Source organism: Alosa pseudoharengus, unplaced genomic scaffold (assembly GCF_046254945.1).
Source record: "Alosa pseudoharengus isolate Yale_2024_CS ecotype anadromous, Long Island Sound unplaced genomic scaffold, YU_APseudo_1.1 YU_APseudo_1.1_scf_24, whole genome shotgun sequence".
NCBI classification, from domain to species: Eukaryota; Metazoa; Chordata; class Actinopteri; order Clupeiformes; family Clupeidae; genus Alosa; species Alosa pseudoharengus.
In genome coordinates, this window is record NW_027468689.1 from 21711954 (window position 1) to 21736383 (window position 24430).

General features: G+C 44.4%; 1 protein-coding gene across 1 annotated transcript in view; it reads right to left on the reverse strand.

The window, feature by feature from the left end:
• Positions 1–24430, reverse strand: part of LOC143141811 (adhesion G-protein coupled receptor G7-like) — a 60264-nt gene that overhangs the window by 34284 nt on the left and 1550 nt on the right. The window lies entirely within an intron of this gene.

A 24430-nucleotide genomic window follows, 5' to 3' on the forward strand; every position in this document is an offset into this window, starting at 1 on the left:
GCGGTGGCACCCCTAAATCATAATGTACTGGAAAAATATTTTGCATGTGTTGTTTCTACATATATTGGAACACTTGTAGCACCCAGCCAAATCAAAATTCAAGAATTGTGTTTTTTGATGCACCCTATTGCCTGGTGTCCCTTTAACTCCTTAACTCATTGAAGGCCAAGCTGTTTTCGGAAGCTTTGTCCTAGAGTGCCAGCAATCTAGACCATTGTTGATGAGCATATTCTTAGCTATGAACACATACAATGGCTCGTCTGAAAGGTGAGACTTTAAGCTCTCAGTGGGTGCAAACAGTGTATTCCTACACGCCTCTGTTCCTGAGAAATCCCAAGCTAAATAGTGGCTAGTTTTCCTCAGCACGGTGTTAGAGATTTAAAAAAAAAGCTAAAAACGTAATATTACGTTTTTGCCACTCAACGCATGGGTAATGTTACGTTTTTTGGCACTCAATGAGTTAATATCTATGAAAAAAATAAAAAGTCAAGTCATTTCAAGTCATTTGTCTCAAGTCTAAGTGAAGTCTTAAGTCATGAATAGCAAGTCAAAGTCAAGTCGAGTCTTTTATACATGTTGATCAAGCAAGTCTCAAGTCTTAAAAAATGTGACTCGAGTCTGACTCGAGTCAAGTCATGTGACTCGAGTCCCCCATGTCTGCAATCTGGATGTTATTTGTAATAATATTCAGGGGCGTCACTAGACCTTATTCACTGGGGCACGTGCCTTAGTAAAAGTCTCCAGTGCCCCAGTAAAATTCCAGCGCTGCTCTAGCTGGAAACGGCATTCATGAGCGCATCTCCGTGCCTGCTTTAATCATGACTCGAGCCTGTCACTTACCAGCCAATAAAAAAACAAGGAATAAAGATAGGGGCCATAATAGCCAATCAGGAAATAGCATCTCTGTAGCTGGGTAAGATTGAACGCAACAACCAATGAAAATCGTTCACATGATTCTTCCGAGTGTTTAGTTGTACTGCACACATACGCTGTGGAATCCGCTGGAGTTCGTCACATCACTTTGAGCACAGAGTAAGTCGTCCCCTGTTTTAATGTTACAACAAATTCACAACTTGTTTGACAGAAAAAATGACAAGTTGATCGCTGTTAGAGAGTGTTACCCACATAACTAGCATCTGTTTTTCAATGCTTAGCGTCATTGTAGCCTAAATTTAGCAACAGTTTACCAGCTTGTGCTCTCTCCCTCACACACACACTCACACCATGCGTAGGCTGCATGCACACATGCGGACATTTAATAAGGATTTATACGTATACTGTAGAGAGAGTCCTGTAAAAGTAGCCTATACTGTTTGTGAAGCTGTCCTACTGTAAAACTAAACATAGCCTCCTTCTGATAAACTATTCAGAGATGGACATCAGAAAATTCTTCCTGAACAGAGGCAGAGGGAGAGGAACAGTGAGGAGAGATGAGGAAGATGAGGGAGGTATGATAATTTTGCCCACATTAACGGTCACATTAACATTTATGCTGGTAATAGCCAGTGCTGTGATTTGATCAATGGTTTAATGGCAAACTTAAATAAGTTTGCTGCATTTGCAAATGTAGCCTATAATAATATACAGAGAATCAGAGTAGCCATCTGTGTAGATTATTATAGGCTACATTTGCAAATTATCACCAAAAGTCAGTATGAAGGCTTTAGTAGGCTATTTAAGCTACAAAGAACTGAAGTATTGCCAGGATGTCTATAGGACCCTTGCCTGGGAGGGAAGTATATCTCAATTTTGACTAAAAATAAGCTTCCCTTGTGTTAGTAGGAAAGCCTATTAAATTCATGCAGTGAGTATAGGCCTACTTATGCCTATGTGTTTGGATGTTGCTAGATAGTGGCTGCTACAACAATTGAGGGAGAGAGTGCTGGAGGAGGAGGAGGAGGAGGAGAAGAAGGTCGAAGAGAGGGGAGAAAGAGCACAGGCTGGGCAGTCCAATACCAGGTAGGAGGAGGAGGAGGAGGAGAGAGACAGGCAAGAAATGGATGAGGACATGATGGGGGCTAGACGTAAAACTATTCAGAGTATGGAGGAGGATGTCTGTGACCTAGGGGAGATATGTGATGGTCCAAATCAGGCTAGCCATTTATTTCATATTGCGCGCACAGTTCTTTTTTTTTTTTTATGTTGGGGGCCTGTGCCCCAGCAAAGCTCTAGATCTAGAATCGCCCCTGATAATATTCCTTGCAGTATGAAACCAAATGAAACCAACAAAGGCAAACAATATGCAAAAACACAGAAACACTGCACCGATGCATAACATCCATAACAGGAGACGACAACGTGTGCTATTTAGTGTTGTACGTGAAGTTCTGTACACACTGACAAAGAATGTCCTGCTTAAGGACAAGAAAAGAATGTATCTATCAGTGAATAACACTGAACAGAAGATGCCATGTGGAATTCAGTTGAGATAAGATTCAAATCAGTTGCACCCAAATACACAAGTGCTTCTAATTCTGCTAGATATGCAGTATATTTACATTACTATAACCAAAATATTTTTAAAGTATTGTGTTTCTAAACGAGTATAAGGTATGATGTGACAGTGTATGATGTCTTACCTGACAACAGCACGGGTATGAAGGGGAAACTCTGCATTTTCACAGGTGCCTTTACAGCTAGACCATCACTATCTTTTGTCCTGCTATACTAATAACAGCGCTGACCTCCTCCAGTTAATAATTGATGAAAAACAGTAAGGAAATTCTGCTCTCTTCAGCTTGGCCAGAGTTGAAATACCGGGCAATCAATCTAATTGCCAAAAAAGACTCCACTCTACCCTTGTGACTTCTTGAAAGGATAGCTCTTTTTTCAGTATAGGCCAAATGGATGGTATTGAATAATATCTAATGATTTATGGATGTCAATGACACAGTTGTTCTGTTTCTCTCTCTCTCAATACAAAACAGAGCGGAGGAATGTTTAGGCTGCTACTTCAGATAAGGGCTACAATAAATGCATGTGTAGCAGGTAGACCTCTGCCTGCTATTTCCAATAGCACCTGCCAGTGCTAATGAAGGGGGCGGGGCATGGGCTTAGGCAATTAATCAATCTGGCACCAGTGGAGTGCTACTTAAGAGGGGCAGCAGCCAGTAGCAATGTAGACTCCACTGGTGTAGCTCCTGTCTGTGCTACTGTCAGGTATGCTGTCTCCCCATAGACATTTGTGGTTTTCTGTTATGTATATTGTGGTGTTTTCATTGTTTAATCTTCTGTGTTCTGTTCTTTTAGGCAGCACAGTCATGCTGGTGGGGTAACATGGCATGGGTCGTGCTGCTGTCTTGTCTTGGTTTTGCTTTGGTTATTTGTAGGGCTGTCAAAATAACTGATTAATTTTGATTAATTAATTTGAGAAAAAATAACTGATTAAAAAAATTTGTGCAGATTAATCGATTCCGTATGATCTTTGACCCCGAGCCGTTCTAGTCAGTAAAAATTAGACTGTAAAATGAAGGAGAGAGAAGAAAATGTGCTGCCTGGATCATTGATTGGAACATTTACTTTTAAAAAATGGCCTGATGGTGTTGATAAAAAATAAAGTCCTCTGCAATGTCTGCAGCAAGGAATTTGCATATCACCGGAGTTCATCAACTCTATAGTCGCACATCAATGCAAAGAAATAAGTGTTGACATTGAGGGGAGTGTTAATTAATTTTCATTGTGTCCCCTAGGTTATATCTGTGGCCTGAAATGCCTTGTATGTGAAAAAAAAACTTCTTCCCGAAGCACATTTGAATTTATTTCCTCAGCATATTAGGTCAGATCATAGATTATTATGGCAATTATTTGAACAGTGAAAATAATAATAAGTTTTTGAACTTTAATGTCACTAATGCTGATTATTCAATGATTCATTTGAATTTAAATATTTTAAATACTTTCACAGCAAAAATTATATATGTGATTAATTTAGATTAATTAATCAGAGTATGTAATTAGATTATTTTTTTTTTTAATCGATTGACAGCCCTAGTTATTTTATGTTTGGTTTTTGTTTTGCTTGTCTTTTTTTTTGTTTTTGTAACTTTCATCTTTATTTAGTAGGGAGGTGGCTCTGAGGGGGGTCTAGTTTAAGCACCTGCGTGATGTTTTTGGTGTATTTCTTGTAGCTTTACTGTGTACGCTACTGTTGCTGTGTAACAGGTGAACCTTTCTTTATGCTTGCATGGTATTGGTGTGAACTTCCATAGTTGCCACCCTCAGATCTCCACTTCCCAACCTTTTGTCTTAATAAATATTGTTTTCCTGGAATTCATGTCTCCACTGTGTAGTTACGAACCTGAAAGCGGTACGATCTTCCCTGATTTATTAGGCTTCAGGGTGGCGTAGTCAGGCTACTGTGATTTGGCCCCTTGGCCCTTCCTATGTATCACCCTGGTACACATGCAAACCAGTCAACATATAATGTTAATATTTGACAGCTGACACATTTCACATGATTTCATACCAGGGCAATTATCTAGGTGGGGTTGATTTTTGTCTTCCTGAATAGGTTAAAAAATGACTATGCTGCCAGTTGTCATGAAAAGAAAACAGCATCTTAATATTTTCAGGTGTTTAACAGTAGGCGCACGGGTCTTAGCAGTGATGCTGACAGCAGTGAGATTAGGCATTGCATCGTCTACAGTCATTCACTTTGGAACAATTTGCCATTTGGGTTTCAAGATTGATAAGATTCAGTTAAAGCTTGTGTTGCAGGTTAACCACCACTGTTGATTAATGGGTACATAAAGCACTCAATATATGTATCATTTTTAAAAATGTCTCCAAATGGTGTTAAATGCCAGTTTTTGTTGTTTTTAGCATTAGCGGTTTTTTCTGTACGCAATTCGGTGATTACGTCACTTTGGGGACTACTTGATCTGTGCTTCATTCATTTCATTGCATTTCAATGGACATCGCGGTTACTTTCAACATAAAGTTTGTATATTTACACTTCGAATTTTGTCACAGCATTTATATCACAGCTACCCTATGATCTACCAATGGTAATAACGGTGCCTGATATCAATTTAGTATTTATTCTGAATTTCGGGAGGTCTCGTTTTGGAGGGTATGTTTTACATTCATTCCTATGGGAAACGGTCGCGGTTACACTTTCAACATAAAGTTTGTATATTTACACTTCGAATTTCGTTACAGCATTTATGACAACGACCCTATGGTCTAACAAAGATAACAATGTCTTCCGATTTTAGTTTAATGCAATTTTCTGAATTTGAGAGGCCTCGTTATGAGGCTACATAATGCACCTATTCAGTTCAATGTATTATGCTTATTCATGGGTTTCATCCGGTCCCTTTCCACAGGTGTATTAATCAAGCACCATGCAGCCTGCATTCATAATCATGGTGCTTAATTTTATACACCTGTGGTAAGGGACCTGGTGAAACCCATGAATAACATTACGACACTTTTTTTTGTTACTGTCAGTGAACAGCACCGAATGAAAGTCAACATTTTCTTTATATCTAGTGATCATGTCGTTCGTTCAGATAAGTAGGCTACCGGGCAAACTTAGTCAGAAGATCAGAATATGAAGCATCATGACAGCTAGCTGGGCTAACTTTTTAGTCCGACCTGTGAGCCACCCCCCCCCCAGTTACTAGCTTCTAGCCGCCGCCGATTAGGCTGGTCGTGACTTCAGCATGAATATTTTCGATAACTACTGCTCGTGATTGATTGCCATTGACATCGTCAGGGTACGGCTTACCAAAGAGGGAGATAATATGGGCAAGTCGCAGTTTTGCAGGTGCTTGTGTGGGCTGTGCCGTCCCGATGGAAACTGTGGTGGAGAGCTGTGGTGGAGAGCTGCAGTAACTAGGGAAGCGAGTGCATTTTGGCCGCTGGTCGAGGAGCTCCCCTGTGACCAGCATATGCCATGATCTATCTAGCTATCTATCTGTCTATATACATATCTAGGCTATTTATAGCCTATCTATTTATCTATAATCTGCGCTATCTACTGCTGAACAATCCCTTACTCGTCTCTCTTTACTCCTCTCCAGTGTTGCCAACTCTCGCGAGACAAATAAGCAACTCTCACCTCAAAAAGAAGCCCAAAAGAAGCCCAATGCCGTGTGCCATGTGTAAGAATTGAGGTAAAAATATCCAAAAAATGAGATACATGCATCAAAAGAATGAGAAGAAATAAAGCCTATGATGTCATTAAAAAATGACAAGGTATAGTGCTGCAGAGATATCAACCTGAATTAGCATGCTAAATTACTAGCCACAGCCCGACAGACGTCATAATACCAGTTTCGGCCATGGGAGGCGGTATGCGGGCAACATAACCGCCAGCCAAACTGCAATACACGTGTCTCGGTTGTTACTCTAGGGTAGACCAACTCACTTTCTGGAGGTATACTGCCCCCATCTTTTATGGAATGTGGAGTATGAATTGATTTTTTGCCGGACATTACATATGGCACCTTTAACCTGCCACAGCCTGCCTCCTTCGACCCCCTCCAATTTGCTTACAGAGCCAACAGGTCTACAGAGGATGCCATCTCAAACCTCATGCACACCACCTTAACTCACCTGGAGGAGGGGAATGGGAATTATGTGAGGATGCTGTTCATTGACTTTAGTTCAGCATTCAACACAATAGTACCTCTCACCTTGGTCACAAACATGAAGGCCTTAGGACTGAACACCACCCTGTGTCACTGGATGTTTGACTTCCTCACCAACCGTTCACAAGTGGTTAGAGTGGGGGGTCTGACATCTGACTCATTAACCATCAGCACTGGTGCTCCCCAAGGCTGTGTTTTGAGTCCACTGCTGTACAACATCTACACACATGACTGCAAAGCCAACAGTAGTCATACCTCCATCATCAAGTTTGCAGATGACACAGTGATCTTGGGCCTGATTAGTAACAACAATGAACAGCTCTACTTGGATCAGGTTGATGAGGTGGCACAGTGGTGTCAATCTAACAGCTTGACACTGAATATCAATAAAACCAAGGAAATGGTAGTGGATTACAGAAGGAAGCAGCAGAACTACAGTTACACCCCACTAATGATCAGCGGGCAACCTGTAGAGAGAGTCACAAGTTTTAAATACCTTGGTGTCCACATTACTGAAGACTTAACATGGACTGTTAACACTCAACATGTTCTGAAGAAGTCCAGACAACGACTCTACTTCCTTCGTCAGCTAAGGAAATTCAAAGTTTCTACATCCATCATGAAGGCCTTCTACACTTCAGCGGTAGAGAGTGTTCTAACTGGTAGCATCATCACCTGGTATGGGAACTCCACAGTTAGACATTGTAGTACTCTGCAGAGAGTAGTGCGCTCAGCTGAACGTACTATAAGAACTCAACTCCCTGCTCTACAAGAAATCTATTCCTAAGAGAGTTCTCCTAAGAGCCCAAAAGATTCTGAAGGACTCTTCTCATCCTAACAATGGATTATTCCTACCGCTGAAATCAAGAAGACGCCTATGTAGTCACAAAGCCAGAACTGAGAGACTCAGGAGAAGTTTTTATCCCCAGGCCATCCGAACTCTGAACTCACACTATACTGACTTTGCACACATTCACTCCTCAGCACTCTCAAACATTTCCCAACTCTGAACTCACACTATACTGACTTTGCACTCATCCACTCCTCAGCACTCATGACCCCCCCCCCCCCCCACACACACACACACACACACACCTACATGACTTTTAGCACTTTTACATCCCTCTCCCTATGCTGCAGACCTTTTATTTATTTTCTTATTCATCACACGTCAAAACACACACACACACACACACACATATCTGACTTTCTCCAACTTTTGCACATCTCTATAGAACTTTTTATTTATTATTTTTGATTTCTCCTCCATCTATCTACCCATGTCCTTGATTGCCTAGCCTTTCTGTCCCCCCCCCCACCCCCATCCCCAACACACACACACAAAAAAAACACACCATCTTACATCATCACTGTCATCACCTCACATACATACAGCACACTGCTTGCTACAGTAAGCCTCCTCTACATACTTGCTGCACACTGCCCCCCCCCCCCTACATACACAGCACATTGTCTTCAGGATCTTCTCCAACACACATCCTCTACTTACTTACAGCATACTGCCCCCACCTACCCACACACACACTATACACACACACACACACACAGTCACTGCTTCACTCCCCTCCCGCCCACACACACATCTTCACTGTCATCACTCACATACATCATACTTGCAGTACACTGCCCCCCCCTCTCCCCTACATACACAACACATTATTTCATCAGGAAGCTTCTCCAACACACATCCCCAACATACTTACAGCACACTGCCCCCCCCCCCCCCTACATACACAGCACACTGTCTTCAGGATCTTCTCCAACACACATCCTCTACATACTTACAGCATACTGCCCCCACCTACCCACACACACACTACACACACACACACACAGTCACTGCTCCACTCCCCTCCCGCCCACACACACATCTTCACTGTCATCACTCACATACATCATACTTGCAGTACACTGCCCCCCCCCCCCCTCCCCTACATACACAGCACATTATTTCATCAGGAAGCTTCTCCAACACACATCCCCAACATACTTACAGCACACTGCCCCCGCCCCCCAATACACAGCACATTGTCTCATGAGGAAGCTTCTCCAACACACATATTGCACACTGCCCTCTCCCCACATACACAGCACACTATCCCATCTCCCTTGTCATCCCCCCAACACACACACCAAGACCCTTGGCAGTTGGGTTAGCCCCTTGAGCCGTGGATATGCCCAAGGTTTCTTCCTTGGTAAGGGAGTTTTTCCTTGCCCCTGTTGCTCTTGGGTGCTCCTTGTTGGTGCCCCCCCCCCCCCAATCGCAATCCTCCCCCACCTTTCTTATGCAGCCCTTGCCACTTAATCTACTAAACCCCTCTTCTACTGCACTTTTTACCCCCCCCCCCCCCCATAAATGCACAAATAGGCTGACACCATACTTAATTTCACTGCATTTCTTACTTCCAGTAACTATATGCATGTGACAATAAACTTCCTTGTATCCTTGTATCCTTAACAGCGCCTATTTGTATAATGAGTGAAACAATTACTTTCCAAAGCCAAAACTATCATTTATTTTACTTTGTATTAAAACATTTGCCCCCCAAAAATTAGGCTAAATTAAACTCATTGCAAATGTAACAACATAGGCTACACATTCGCACACGTGTGTGTGAGAGAGAGGTGTGTAGGCCTATTCCTTCCTGTGTGGTTTATTACGAATATGAATCAAACCGTAACAAAAAAAAAAATCAACAATAAAAAAGTGGACCAATAGGCCTAGCCCACATGGCAATTATTACCCTGGCCTTTATTTGTTCGAATAAACGATGCCCCTGGCTATATCAGAGGCCCGGCTATAGAGAATATAATCCCGGCCATAATTTGAGGATTTACTGTATGGCCATAGGATCTGCTGAGTATTCAGGGTATAACCTACATTGAAGACAGGTATTTTCTACTCCTGCATTTGTGAAAATAATTCCGTTCACACCTGATGATGAAAACATCCATAGACCTGAACTTATTGATCAGACAGGTGACCAAATTCCAAACCAACAAGGGAACAGCGTGAAGCAATGCAAAACGCCGCAAAAGCCTTGGACAGCTGTAGCGATAGTCTGGAAAAAGAATAATAGTTTTAGATGTGCAAACTGTTACACGGGAAGTATATAGGCCTACGCAAATTTTCATTCAGCTTTGCGCAAGAAAGGCTGCTGAAACGGAGTCGCATTTTCTCAGGTCTGAGCTGTTTTCTCGCATTGTCCTGACCCTTGTTCTGACTTAGACCTACCCTTAAATTGATTCACTAGTTCGCCCTTCGATATGATTGCTCAGCTAGACTAGAATGTATGGGAGTAGTGCGTGTTTGGCAAGGTAGCTGTCCGTGGTCCTGGAGTGCCTGGAGCGGACATCGCGATAGAGCGATGACCGCTTGCACCCCCTGTGTAAGGAGGATGAGTAACAGGGCAATTGGTGAAATGGAGGAGTAGTGGGAGGAGGGGGGATGATTTCTCGAACGTCTGAGCGTGTGACGTATGGAAAAGGAGGTCGGCTTAAATAGGCCTACCCTGTGGCGGCAGTGGGTGAGTTAATTGCTGTCAATCAACCCGAAGGCTCCTCCCGAACTTTGTTTATAAAACATCATTTCACTAGTTCGCCCTTCGATATGATTGCTCAGCTAGACTAGAATGTATGGGAGTAGTGCGTGTTTGGCAAGGTAGCTGTCCGTGGTCCTGGAGTGCCTGGAGCGGACATCGCGATAGAGCGATGACCGCTTGCACCCCAAAGATCACAGAGAAAGGCCGCTGGCCGCTACCAACTACATAAGTGCTTGCTGAGCGAGTCATAAATCCGCTAGATTGGAGCGGATGTAGGACTGGTAGGCATCCGAGGACCAACGGCCCAGTATTTAAATTTGTTGCTCCTATAAGCCGTTGAGCGCAGCTGTTGTGGCAGCTCCTATCCTGAAGGAGTGTGCGGAGTAGCGATCCGCGGGAAACCAGATTTGACTAGAATGATTTTAAGAGTGTCTGGAATCTGTGGCGAGTGATGGGTAGCCCTTCGTCTGACACGAAGAGCGGGCTAGTAGACGAAGCTTGAGCTGACCTATATGAGATGTAGTGAGATAGGTATTGGAAAGGCTGAAGATCTGAGGCGGAGTTAAAATGGATATGGAGTGTCCTTTCGGGACTGATCGGTTTTACTCAGTTTGATGGTAAATCGAATGGTGTCTTGGTCTAGTTGCTCTAGATCTGCGATGCACGGGTGGACATCGGGAATGAAGAGAGACGAAGGGCATGTAAACTCGCTACATCTCAGCAGCCCAAAAGGCCAGTGAAGCATAACGGAGATGGTGGAATCGGAATGCGGTGGCATGAACCCTTTGCGAAGGGTAGCGAGGCAGGTGGCGAGAATGCTTGAGGTAATGGGAAGGCGGGAGTCTTGGGGGACTGGCTGTTGCCTACGGATACCTTTAAATAACAAGCCTATCCTGGTGTCGGAGAAGGAAGGGCATTCGGAGCCGTGGAGGCGTTTGTAGAAGAAATGAATGCCGGCTAGGTAGACTCTAATGGAAGAGACTTTGATCCCGAGTGAAGTGTGGGCGTAGGTAATAATGATGATATGGTGACAGCATCAAACTGGGAAATGGTAGTGAGTGCTCTGCGTGGAACTGTTTGAAGCACGACCAAGCAGTCCGGGACTGCATGGTCCTGGGTGCGAGGGCTTGGAGGGCTAGGTCGGCCGTGATGGGCTGAAGATAAATTCCAGAGATTCAGAAGCTAAGACGAGAGAGAGAGTCAGCAATTCCATAGTGGCGACCGGGGACGTGCGCGGCTCTTATAATAACTGGTAGCTGGCTGCTATCCAGATTAGACGCCTAATAAGAGGGGAAAGCGCAGGCGATTTGAGCTCGAGTTATTAATGACGTGCACTGCGGCTTCGTTGTCGCTGTGGATTAGCACACTCTTGGAGGTCCGCTCATTCCCCCAGGTAGGGCCGTGATGGCTACGGGGTAGAGTTCGAACACGGCTGACGATTCGTTTTCGGTTGTTAGCTCTCTGAACTCTAGTGGCCACGGGGATGCAACCCAGCGCCTTTTGACAAGCCTCCGAAGCCTGTTGAGGGGGCTGCGTCGGTGTACAACTGGAGGTCTTCTGGAGATGATTGGCAGTCGTCGTAGAACATGCACGGACCATTCCATTCGTCTAAAACATCCTCCAGTGTTTGATATCGCCAGACACTGGGCATGTAGAGATACGACATCTTCGAGAGATGGGGTTGCTGAGGCGCAGTTTATGAGATGCGAGATGAAAGGGCGGCCCTGGGGAATGAGTTGACTAGTGGACACTCGACCGCGCCGTGATTGGGCTATTGCAGAGAGGACAAGATGGCTTGAGTCCTAGGAAAGCGCGGTTATGGAGCTCCATATCGAGCGCGCCCCAGTAGGGGTTTTGGTTCCAGAGGCCGACTCTGGCAGCGCATTTGCTGAAAACAGCCGGTGGTACGTATACAAATGGGCTCCCCCGTAGGACGCGGCTAGGCCGGCGATGATGGCCAGGTAGTCATTTAGCTCTTTGCGTCGGCTGGGGAACACGAAACAGATGAGTTCTGTGTAGTTGGTAAAGCTACGGTGAACTCGGGGAATGACAGAATCTTTGATGCTGGGCCAGAATGTTTTAAAGACAAACCAGTTCGCCGCAACTAATTCCCCGTTATGAGAGGGAATAGGAAGGGAGGGACGAATGGTAGAAAGGTCTACGTCTGCACCTGACGAATGAGGTTCCTGGTGGACGCTGTGACGGGTGGTGGTTCAAATGCTGCAGCGTGAGGAGGCGGTGGCGAGGCCTTTGCTGTGGCTAATGAATAGCTTGGAAGCCGGGATGGGACGTCGTGATCCAAAGCACTCGCTGAATGCTGATGACCCGCTGCGGCGGGCTGGTCTAGCGCGGAGCCGGGGAAGAAATGGGAAGGGAGAAAAGGGGGTGGGGGGGGGGGGGGGAGGGAGCGGTCGCTGACGCTACCGGAAGGGGAGCAACCTGGGTCGCGGGAAGTGGGACGGGGAAGGAAGGAGGGTTAGGGGGGGAATATCGGCGCCGGCTGAGACCGGGTGCTCGCTAGCTCGTAAGAGATATGGGGAGCTAGTGAGGTGAATCTTCGAACTGACGCTTCGTGAGTTGAGGCGTGCAGTACAGACGTGGCTCCCGGAATGGAAAGGGGAGGGGAAAAAAGGGGGAGGGAGGGAGCAGTCGACGGACGACTGGAGGTGGGGCAGCCCTGGACCGAGTCCTGGCTAGGGGAGGTGGATGGGGGAGGGAAAGAAGGGGTGGGGGGGAATAGCGACGCTGTCGCTACCGGGGCCGTCTGGCGAAGTGGGGTTGGACCCGGAAATACGGCGGAGATGCGGTGGGAATGGGCCTGAGCCGCTGACGTGGCATAGTTGTTGCTGCATGGCTCTTGGGGCTCGGCGGAGCCGTTGTAGCAGGGGCTCGGCGGAGCAGTTGCTGCATGGGTCTCCCTGAAGCTGTTGTTGCATCGGGTCCAAGCTCATTCCGTACCATCTGTGGCGGCCTTAAATAATTCAACCTGGGCTGAAGAAACTTTTAGAATACCGTTACCTGATAAACATGACATATTCAGCATGATACGACATACAACACGTAAAACATGATAATCAGATAAGCATGATAAGGCATGAATAGCATGAATGGTGAGTATCCAGATGGAATGAAATGGCTGTGGCCATTGAATAGCTGGGTAGACGGAACGGGATGTTAAGCTGGAACGTGCAGCGTGAGGAGGTGGTCGAAGGCCTTTGCTGTGGCTAGTGAATGGCTGGGGAGCCGGAATGGGACGTCGTGATCCGAAGCACTCGCTGAGTGCTGATAACCCGCTGTGGCGGGCTGGTCTAGCGCGGAGCCGGGGAGGGGATGGGTAGGGGTAGGGGGGGAAGGGAGGGAGCAGTCGTCGGAACGACTGGAAGAGGGGCAGCCCTGGACCGGGTCCTGGCTGGGGGAAGTGGGCGGGGAAGGGGAGGAGGGGGCGGAGGGAGTAGCGACGCTGTCGCTACCGGCGCCGGCTGAGACCAGGTGCTCGCTAACTCGTAATGAAAATAGGGAGCTAGCGAGGAGAGTTTGAATGGACGCCTCTTCGTGAGTCGTGGCGTGCTGTACAGACGTGACTCCGGGAATGGAATGGGGAGGGGGAAAAAGGGGGAAGGGAGGGAGCAGTCGTCGGAACGACTGGAAGGGGGGCAGCCCTGGACCGGGTCCTGGCTGGGGGAAGTGGGTGGGGAAGGGGAAGAGGGGGCGGAGGGAGTAGCGACGCTGTCGCTACCGGGGCCGTCTGAAGAAGTGGAGTCGGATCCGGAAGTACGGCTGAGATGCTGCGGGAAGGAAGTCGGTGGTTAAGAACCTGGGCCGCTGGCGTGGCTGTGGCTGAGGCAGCGGAGTGATACGCTCTGGAGCGTGTGGTGCAGGAAAGCACTAATTGTAGTATTGCTTGTAGTGTCTTAACATTAAAACACAAGTGTTAAGCAGTGAATTTTGCTGCCATCTCCTGGCTGTCTGGGCAAACTGCTTTGGGTTTGCTGTAAACAATAGTTATTTACAGTGCAATACTGTAAACTTCCTCCTGTCGGTGTTGGCATGGAATGAAACAATAGACCGGTGTTCAAAGAGTGTCATTAATATATTCTGGCTGTAGACTGGGGTTTGAGGGCCTCCTGAGAGCAAACGCAACTGCCCACAAAGCACTGCTTGCTGGCGAAGTGCTAATTTTAAAACATACAAATAACCAGTCATTGTAACCAAAATGACTTGAGTTTATTTGCAAGCTTATATCAGTGAACTAGCTTGTTGCTATACCCTGTAGAAGCTACATGAATAGTCGGCCATCGACACCGGACGAGTTGACAATCAGGGTCCTTGCTGTCTGCGTTGCCTGACGCGAATTACAAGTGTACTATCGCTTTAATAATTGCTGACGTCTGCGACGCAGCGCCATTGTTTAAACAGACTGCAGCACGAGCCAGCGAAATACTGGGCACTTAAGGTTGAGGCTTGTCAGTTCGTTATAAGTAGCTTAAATATCCAACAACGCTAGTATCAGTTTATGAGAAGTCACTGGACGACTAGAGGAGTGAATTAACAAGACCTGTTCGTTTCCGATGCTGATCTTCGGAAGATAGGCCTCCGCTGGATAGTGGATAGCCTACAACTTCAGACGCTTGGCGTGCCGAGCCATGTGGAATTTAGGGCATTTCGAGTTACCTGGATAATCTTGCGACGTAAAACGCGAGCTTGGAGCAGCTTGGTGTTAGAGCCTTGAAGTATGCTGGGGTGAGCAGGCTATAGCATAATCGATAGTTCTAGCCTACCCTTGCTCTGAGCAGTGACCTGAAAACGCTGGTGAACCAGGTGGCTGTAGCCCGTGGACTGGATGTAGCTTTCGGATGGTTAGTAGTGAAAAACCCCAGCTCCATTACGTCTGCCTACCGAGGCTTTGCAACTCCAATGATTTCTCGAACGTCTGAGCGTGTGACGTATGGAAAAGGAGGTCGGCTTAAATAGGCCTACCCTGTGGCGGCAGTGGGTGAGTTAATTGCTGTCAATCAACCCGAAGGCTCCTCCCGAACTTTGTTTATAAAACATCATTTATTGTGACTTCATTTGAGCAAAGTAAGAGTCTGCAAATGGCACCCTCAAATATCATGCTAGAAAAGTTCCATCAGTGCTGGCGCTCGTTTGGCATGGTTGATGCGCGCAAAGGTTTGGCCCGACCGGCATTTCAGAATGTCATTTCAAGACAGCTCGTTTACCTGGAAAAGTCGGAATAGGCTACTATGACGTCTTTTGCCGGGATGGAGAACAACTCCAGTCCACGCACAGCAGAACAAGGATGTGCCTACATATATGTGTTATAAGAACTCTTATTAGCCCGCGCTGCCATTCTTAGACTGACCGGCTGTGCGCAATTTACAGCCAATTGCATGGGCAGCCCCTTTGACAGCACGTCAGTCCATAATTCTTTGAATTCGCCTTACTGTCGCTTAATGTCACGATGTAGGCAAACGACCATGCATGGAAATAAATAGGTTAGACAGTTCAACAGGTTGTTCAAATGAAAATTTTAGGCTATGGTATATGGGCGATTGATTAGGATAGGCCTATGCGCAAATCGGAATAGCTGTTAATTTAACCTATGAAGCGTTTTACCAATAAAAAATAAAACATCCAGAAACAGATTTTGTATTAACTCTGCGCTCATGATGAGTATGATAGAAATTTCATACAAACTAAATTGGAGTCGTTTAAGCAAAGTTATTGCAGAGTTAAGGACATAATTGGCAGTGAAGCACAACACGATGATGAAACGTCTCGAAAATCGCCTCTGATTATCACACACATCACAGTCTACCCTGATAGCATAGGCCATATAGACAAAATCTTAGGTGAATGAGGGATATAGTCGGCGCAGCAGGCTGCATTGTCTCACTGGATTCGCTCACACAGGCTCAGACGAAACATGCGTCGTCCTCTCCCGACCCATCAGTTCGCACGAGGCTGAACTTGGCACCACATTCATTTCCGCGGGGGAAGACCACTTTCAGATCGCGGGGGAGTTAAGTTTCCGTTCCACCATAAATAATGCAATTTTCTACCTCGTCCACAAGGGGCCAGTGTTGACCGCAAATCCGCGATAACACAGGCATGTGCCTGTTGCAGATGAACAGGCATTGTTCACAGACGTTCAAAAGCCTGTATATCTTTTTTCTGTTAACTCTACTGCCGAATGTTTTGAGAAATGTTGCCTTTTGTGTTCTATTAAATAATTTGGTAATTTAGAGGGGGGGGGGGGGGGGGGGGTTATGTAGAGGGTGGCAGATTATGTAGTTTTTTCTTTATTTTCTGTGCTGGATCTTTTGATACATGTTGTGTTATGTTTTTTTCTATTAAACAATTTTGTTCATTTTACACTGGGGGGGGGGGGGGGGGTGGTATGTAGTTGGTAGCAGATTTTGAAGTTTTTCTACAGTAAATGTATTCCCTACGGCCTACATGTCATTTTGCATCGGACTTTTCAACACATTCTGAAACTACACTCTCTCCTCTTTCCAATGACACCCCACTTGTGAAATTCTATGGTTGAAAATGCCCTTTTTTGCCCCTCTGAAAATATAATATGTATTTTTAAAATTGCAGAATCTCAGCACTTGAACAGGGACAGATAGCCCATGAAGGATTTTGCAAGGGATATTTCACCACATTCTATATCTACACTTCCTCCCCTTTCCAATGACACCCCACTTGTGAAATTCTATGGTAGAAAATGCCCTTTTTTGCCCCTCTGAAAATACAGTATATATTTGTGAAATTGCAGAATTTCAACACTAGAACAGGGACAGATAGCCCATGAAGGATTTTGCAAGGGATGTTTCACCACATTCTATATCTACACTTCCTCCCCTTTCCAATGACACCCCACTTGTGAAATTCTATGGTGGAAAATTAGATATTTAGCCCCTCTAAAAACAGTATATATTTTGTGAAATTGCTGAATTTCAACACTAGAACAGCGACTGATGTCCCATGAAGGATTTTGCAAGGGATGTTTCACCACATTCTGAAACTACACCTCCTCCCCTTTCCAATGACACCCCACTTGTGAAATTCTATGGTGAAAAATGCCCTTTTTTGCCCCTCTGAAAATACAGTATATATTGGTGAAATTGCAGAATTTCAACACTAGAACAGGGACAGATAGCCCATGAAGGAATTTGCAAGGGATGTTTCACCACATTCTGAAACTACACCTCCTCCTCTTTCCAATGACACCCCACTTGTGAAATTCTATGGTGGAAAATTGGATATTTAGCCCCTCTAAAAACAGTATATATTTTGTGAAATTGCAGAATTTCAACACTTGAACAGGGACAGATAGCCCATGAAGGATTTTGCAAGGGATATTTCACCACATTCTGAAACTACACTATCTCCCCTTTCCAATGACACCCCACTTGTGAAATTCTATGGTGAAAATTTGCATATTTAGCCCCTCTGAAAATACAGTATATATTTTGTGAAATTGCAGAATTTCAACACTTGAACAGGGACAGATAGCCCATGAAGGATTTTGCAAGGGATGTTTCACCACATTCTGAAACTACACTATCTCCCCTTTCCAATGACACCCCACTTGTGAAATTCTATGGTGGAAAATTGCTTTTTTTGCCCTTTGAAAATATAGTATATAAATTGTATTTGGAAAAATGCAGAATTTCAGCACTAGAACAGCGATAAACATCCCATACTACATTTTGCATCGGATGTTTCACCACATTCTGAAACTACACCCTCTCCTTTTTCCAATGACACCCCCTATGTGAAATTCTGTCGTGAAAAATGGCCCTTGAAAATAAAATGTATTTGGGAAATTTAAGATTTTCAGCGCTAGATTTGGTTTAGACTTCCCATAATGCATTTGTCATGGGAAATTTATTTTGGCCTATTTTTCTGATTATACATTTTCAGCACTACATTTGGTCCCTATCACTTAAAAGTCATTTGCCACATTTCTGTCAGTGTTCAGTGAAGTGGGCCTAAAGACAAAGAAAGAGAAAGAGAGGTAGAGTTTCAAATGAGGGGAGAGAGCAAAGTGCAAGTGTGAGAGAATCAAAGTGAGTGCCTGCAAGAAGTAAGAAAAATGCCTAATCAGAAAGATAGGGAACCCCTTATATAGCCCCACCCTAACCATAGGTGTAATCAATGAGGGTATTAGCCCAACCAGGCCCAGCCCTTCCCATGCACTGACAGGAGAAGGCCTGAAGGGGCACAGGGTCATCACATAGGGCAGTCATAGGGATGGGACTTCAGGTGCGATGAGGGCCAAACACAAGGAATAGTTTCTCTCACAAGTGAGGTAAGAGGGAAGAAAGAGAGATAAATAGTATGTATTACTATAAGTCATGATGGTTAGCATTAATAAGTATATCAATGGTATTATATAGTGTTATACTATAGAGACAAAAGGCAAGAGAGGGAGAGTTGAGAGAGAGAAGGAGAGAAGAGGGAGTTGAATGGCAAGACAAAGACAAGAGGTAAGAGGGGGAGTTGAGAGAGAGAAAGAAGAAGAGTTGTACGGCGTGACACATGAAAAGTCCATGACAGCGCTATGCTATGGCAGCATACCTAAGGCATGGTGAAGGGTAGTCAGCACCAGCGCAGGTATGGTCAGTTGCCACCATGACACGCATGACTAGGGCGCCAATCACATGAGGACACAGCAGAGGTGGTCCATTCCAATAAAAACCCTGAGGTGGTTGAAGTTCCACACTACACCATACCTAACTATGGGAGGCACTAAAGATGTATGTGTTAAGTCTAGACTTGAAAATAGGGAGGGTGTCTGCTAATCAAATTGATGGAGAGAGTTAATTCCAGAGGAGGGGTGCGCTGTAGGAGAAAGCTCTGCCTCTACTGTTGGGATTACAAGTAATATTTTTAAGTCAATGAGACTTTTAACAGGTAGCCAGTGTAAAGATGCTAGGATGGGGGAAATGTGTTCATATTGAGTGTGCGAGCAGCTGCATTTTGTATAAGCTGTAAGTTCCTTAGACCGGTATTATTGCAGCCAGTGTATAGAGCATTGCAATAGTCTATCCTTGAAGTGACAAAACTGGATTAATTTTTCAGTGTCTGGTAAGGATAAGGACTTCCTTATCTTTGAAATGTTCCTTAAGTGGTAAAATGACATTTTGGTGATTATTTATTGATAGGTCCTGGTCAATTATAACTGATAGATTTTTAGCACTTGTGGATGAGGTCAGTGGAAGATCACTATATGTAGCCTGTGATGAGGATAGGATATGCCTCATCTTTTTAGGACCAAAAACCATCTGAGTTCAAAAGCAGGATGTTTTGTTGTATATATATGTGTGTGTTTTTATATCTCTTATACATGTAACATGTAACATACATACAAGTTGGTTTAACAGGGTTAATTAATCGGGCTTTATGGAAAGGTATAATTGTGTATCATCTGCATAACAATGGAAATTAATGCCATGCCATGTTTCCACATTTCAGAACCTAGGAGAAGCATATAATGGGAAAATAACTGGGATCCAATGAGCCTTGAGGCACTCAATATTTCACCATAGTCTGGGTATATGGTTCATTATGGACCTGTACAAATTATAAACGGTTAAAAAGGTATGGTATAAACCAAGCAAGTGCTGAGTCTTTGATGCCTATGGAATGTTCAAGCCTGTGAAGTAGTATGTCATGGTCTATGGTGTCAAAGGCAGCGCTGAGGTCCAGGAGGATCAGTATTGATACATATCCATTATCAGCAGCAATGAGGAGGTCATTAAAAACTTTAACTAAGGCTGATTCAGTACTATGGTGAGCTCGAAAGCCAGACTGGTATAATTCCTGGATTTTGTTCATATGTAAGAAGGCACAGATTTGTTTGGACTCAAGTATTTTTGACATGAAAGGGAGATTAGATATAGGTCTATCGTTAGCCAGCTTGTAAGGATCAAGACTAGGTGACACAATAAGCTAAAACAAAATCCAAAACGGTGCTGTAGAGACGGAGCGGAAGTGGTTGACAACCCGGTCTCCATTGAAGCGCTTTTAAAAGCCCTGACTAGGAAATAATTAGCGTGCCTCCAAACACCTGCACACAGCTCACCTGTAGGAGAGAGAGACGCAACACAGACAGGAGGAGGAGCCAGGCAAGGCTGTCACAATATCTGTCTATATGGTTCATACTGACTTTCCATATTTATTGAAATGTTCTTATAATATATTCCGTTAATACTCTACATAAGAAAGCAATATAATAATAATAATATGATATTTGGAGTATGATGTCAGGAAACATTTCAGATTTTATTCTTTCAATGATGCACAAGAACATCAAAGGAGAGACACATGTTTGTGTCATCCCAGCAAGGGTTTCACCAGAATTCTAGAAACAGGGCCACATCCCTTACCTATTTGCTGCAGGCAAGAGGGGGGAGGCTCTTGTTGTTAGGATCCTGTCTTGTCTTGTTTTGCCGTTATGTCTGCTCCTCTTGTGTCTTCCTGTTTGCTTTGTTTACTTTCTGTGTCTTGTGCCATGTGCTCCTTTGTTTGTTTGCCATGTGTCTCACTGCTCACTGTGGAGCTCCAGTGCTGTTGATCACGGTGTCGAAGAGGCAGTTCTTCAGTCTGACGAATTGTGGCCGCTCTATCAGGTAATCTGCAATCCAGGATACCAGTTGAGCATCCACAATCATCTGCAGGAGTTTTTCACCCAGTCTGAGGGGTTGGATGGTGTTAAAAGCACTGGAGAAGTCAAGGAACATGATCCTCACTGTTCCCCTTGTCCAGAGGAGGGGGGATAAGGGGTATTTGGTGGCTGTAGACTGGTGGCTGGTGAACAGCGTTAGCGTAGTCGCATTGTTCATGATCACATTGTGGGGGAGGGGTGCATCAGCCTTTGATGGTGGAGGTGCACGTTGCACTGAGAGTGAGGGGTGAGGTGTGAACCGGCAGGCAAGCAAACAAGAGCAGTGTCTGAATTTAGTTGACTTTGTACTCTGCACAATGACAATAAAGTTGAGTCTAATCTAATCTATCCCTAGTGGCCAAACATCACCAGCATTATTGTGTGTCCATGAACCAAGTCTGGTTTCGGTACGAGAAAGCATTGCCAAGATATGAGCTCATTTCCTGTAACTTTAGTACCTCCTAGTGGTCCAAGGTCACCAAATATATTGTGTGTCGTCAGGATGGGGTCCTAAGTCCATATACCAAGTTTGGTTTCGGTACGCAAAAGCATTGCTGATATATGAGCCTACATCCTGTGATTATAGCGCCCCCACAGTGGTAAAAAGACTCCACATTATTGTGTGTTCTTAGGATGGGAAAACATATAAACACAGTGGGTGCCTTGCAGCTTCGATGCTTGGCCCCCAGTAATAGGAAAATGTACAAACACAATGGGTGCCTACATTGCATGGTCCCGAATAATAGGAAAGCGTAAATATACAATTGGGCTTTGCTACTGGCCCAAATAAGAAAAGGTAGAAACAGTAATGATGCTTCGCAGCTTCACTGCTTGGCCCCCCCATCAGAATAATAGCTTGTGGATTTTTTAATTAAAAAAGCCTATTTTCTTGGATGGAATTGCTCATGGGGGATGTCATTGGAAGAGGACACACTCAACTATTCATCTAGGGTGGAATTGTTTGCAACAAATCAGTCTTGACCAATAGGGACCAATTTTAGTGTATAAAAAATGCAAAAATGTTTTTTATACACTAAAAATGAGAGAAATAGGCCATAGGAGTTCTAATCGAAAAAAAAAAGCCATTTTATGCGATGGGGGTTTCACATGGGGGTTGTCATTGGAATGTGTGTAGCTGTTCAAGTCCTGAAAATCTGCAATTTCACAAAAGACATACTATATTTTCAGAGGGCCAAAAAGGCAGTTTTTCACAATAGAATTTCACAAGTGGGGTGTCATTGGAAAGAGGAGAGAGTGTACTTGTAGAATGTGGTGAAAGACCCCTTGCAAAATCCTTCATGGGATATATGTCGCTGTTCAAGTGCTGAAAATCTGCAATTTCACAAAATATATACTGTATTTTCAGAGGGGCAAAAAAGGGCATTTTCAACCATAGAATTTGACAAGTGGGGTGTCATTGGAAAGGGGAGGAGGTGTAGTTTCAGAATGTGGTGAAACATCCCTTGCAAAATCCTTCATGGGCTATGTGTCCCTTTTCAAGTGTTGAAATTCTGCAATTTCACAAAATATATACTGTATTTTCAGAGGGGCAAAAAAGGGCATTTTCAACCATAGAATTTCACAAGTGCGGTGTCATTGGAAAGGGGAGGAAGTGTAGTTTCAGAATGTGGTGAAATATCCCTTGCAAAATCCTTCATGGGACATCAGTCGCTGTTCTAGTGCTGAAATTCTGCAATTTCACAAAATATATACTGTTTTTAGAGGGGCTAAATATCCAATTTTCCACCATAGAATTTCACAAGTGGGGTGTCATTGGAAAGGGGAGGAGGTGTAGTTTTAGAATGTGGTGAAACATCCCTTGCAAAATCCTTCATGGGCTATCTGTCCCTGTTCAAGTGTTGAAATTCTGCAATTTCACAAAATATATACTGTATTTTCAGAGCGGCTAAATATGCAATTTTTCACCATAGAATTTCACAAGTGGGGTGTCATTGGAAAGGGGAGGAGGTGTAGTTATAGAATGTGGTGAAATATCCCTTGCAAAATCCTTCATGGGATACCTGTCCCTGTTCAAGTGCTGAAATTCTGCAATTTCACAAAATATATACTGTATTTTCAGAGGGGCTAAATATCCCATTTTTCACCATAGAATTTCACAAGTGGGGTGTCATTGGAAAGAGGAGAGAGTGTAGTTTCAGAATGTGGTGAAATATCCCTTGCAAAATCCTTCATGGGCTATCTGTCCCTGTTCAAGTGCTGAAATTCTGCAATTTCACAAATACATATTATATTTTCAGAGGGGCTAAATATCCAATTTTCCACCATAGAATTTCACAAGTGGGGTGTCATTGGAAAGGGGAGGAAGTGTAGATATAGAATGTGGTGAAATATCCCTTGCAAAATCCTTCATGGGCTATCTGTCCCTGTTCAAGTGTTGAAATTCTGCAATTTCACAAATACATATTATATTTTCAGAGGGGCAAAAAAGGGCATTTTCAACCATAGAATTTCACAAGTGGGGTGTCATTGGAAAGAGGAGAGAGTGTAGTTTCAGAATGTGTTGAAAGGTCCGATGCAAAATGACATGTAGGCCGTAGGGAATACATTTACTGTAGAAAAACGTCAAAATCTGCTACCAACTACATACCACCCCCCCACCCCCCCAGTGTGAAATGAACAAAATTGTTTAATAGAAAAAAACATAACACAACATGTATCAAAAGATCCAGCACAGAAAATAAAGAAAAACTACATAATCTGCCACCCTCTACATAACCCCCCCCCCCCCCCCCCCCCCCCCCGCCTCTAAATTACCAAATTATTTTAATAGAACACAAAAGACAACATTTCTCAAAACATTCGGCAGTGGAGTTAACAGAAAAAAGATATACAGGCTTTTGAACGTCTGTGAACAATGCCTGTTCATCTGCAACAGGCACATGCCTGTGTTATCGCGGATTTGCGGTCAACACTGGCCCCATGTGGACGAGGTAGAAAATTGCATTATTTAAGGTGGAACGGAAACTTAACTCCCCCGCGATCTGAAAGTGGTCTTCCCCCGCGGAAATGAAAGTGGTGCCAACTTCAGCCTCGTTCTTTGGCAGCAGGTAGAATCATCCTCGCCGATTGTGTGTGGTTTTCCTTTCTTAGCAATTAGCTTTGCCACTCGGTAGGACACCTCCACTGCCTTGGCATTTTCACTACCAGTGAGACAAGAAGATTCAATTGCTCTCTTACGGTTCTGGGCCCACTTCCCCGAAAGCATCTTAAGCCTAAGAGCGTCGTAAAGTCCCTCTTACGAACGTCTTAAGATTTGCCGACTGTTTCCCGAAACCATCGTAGCTTAAGAGCGTCGTGAAAACACTCGTAGATCTACGAGTGCTCCAGAGTACTCGTTACCGGCTAAGAGCGTCTTAACAGTACTTCTCACTGAGGTCACCAACAGGACATACAGAGGAATTACAACTTAGAATACATAATCCAACTTACGTTCCCATTCTTTATTGTGTTTACCTGTGATGAATCAGATTTTAGCGTGCAAAATAGCCTACATTTAATGGTCATAATAATGTGATGAAAAGCGGACAAAAATGCAATCAAGTTATGAAACGAGACGTTACCAGAATAGTTTG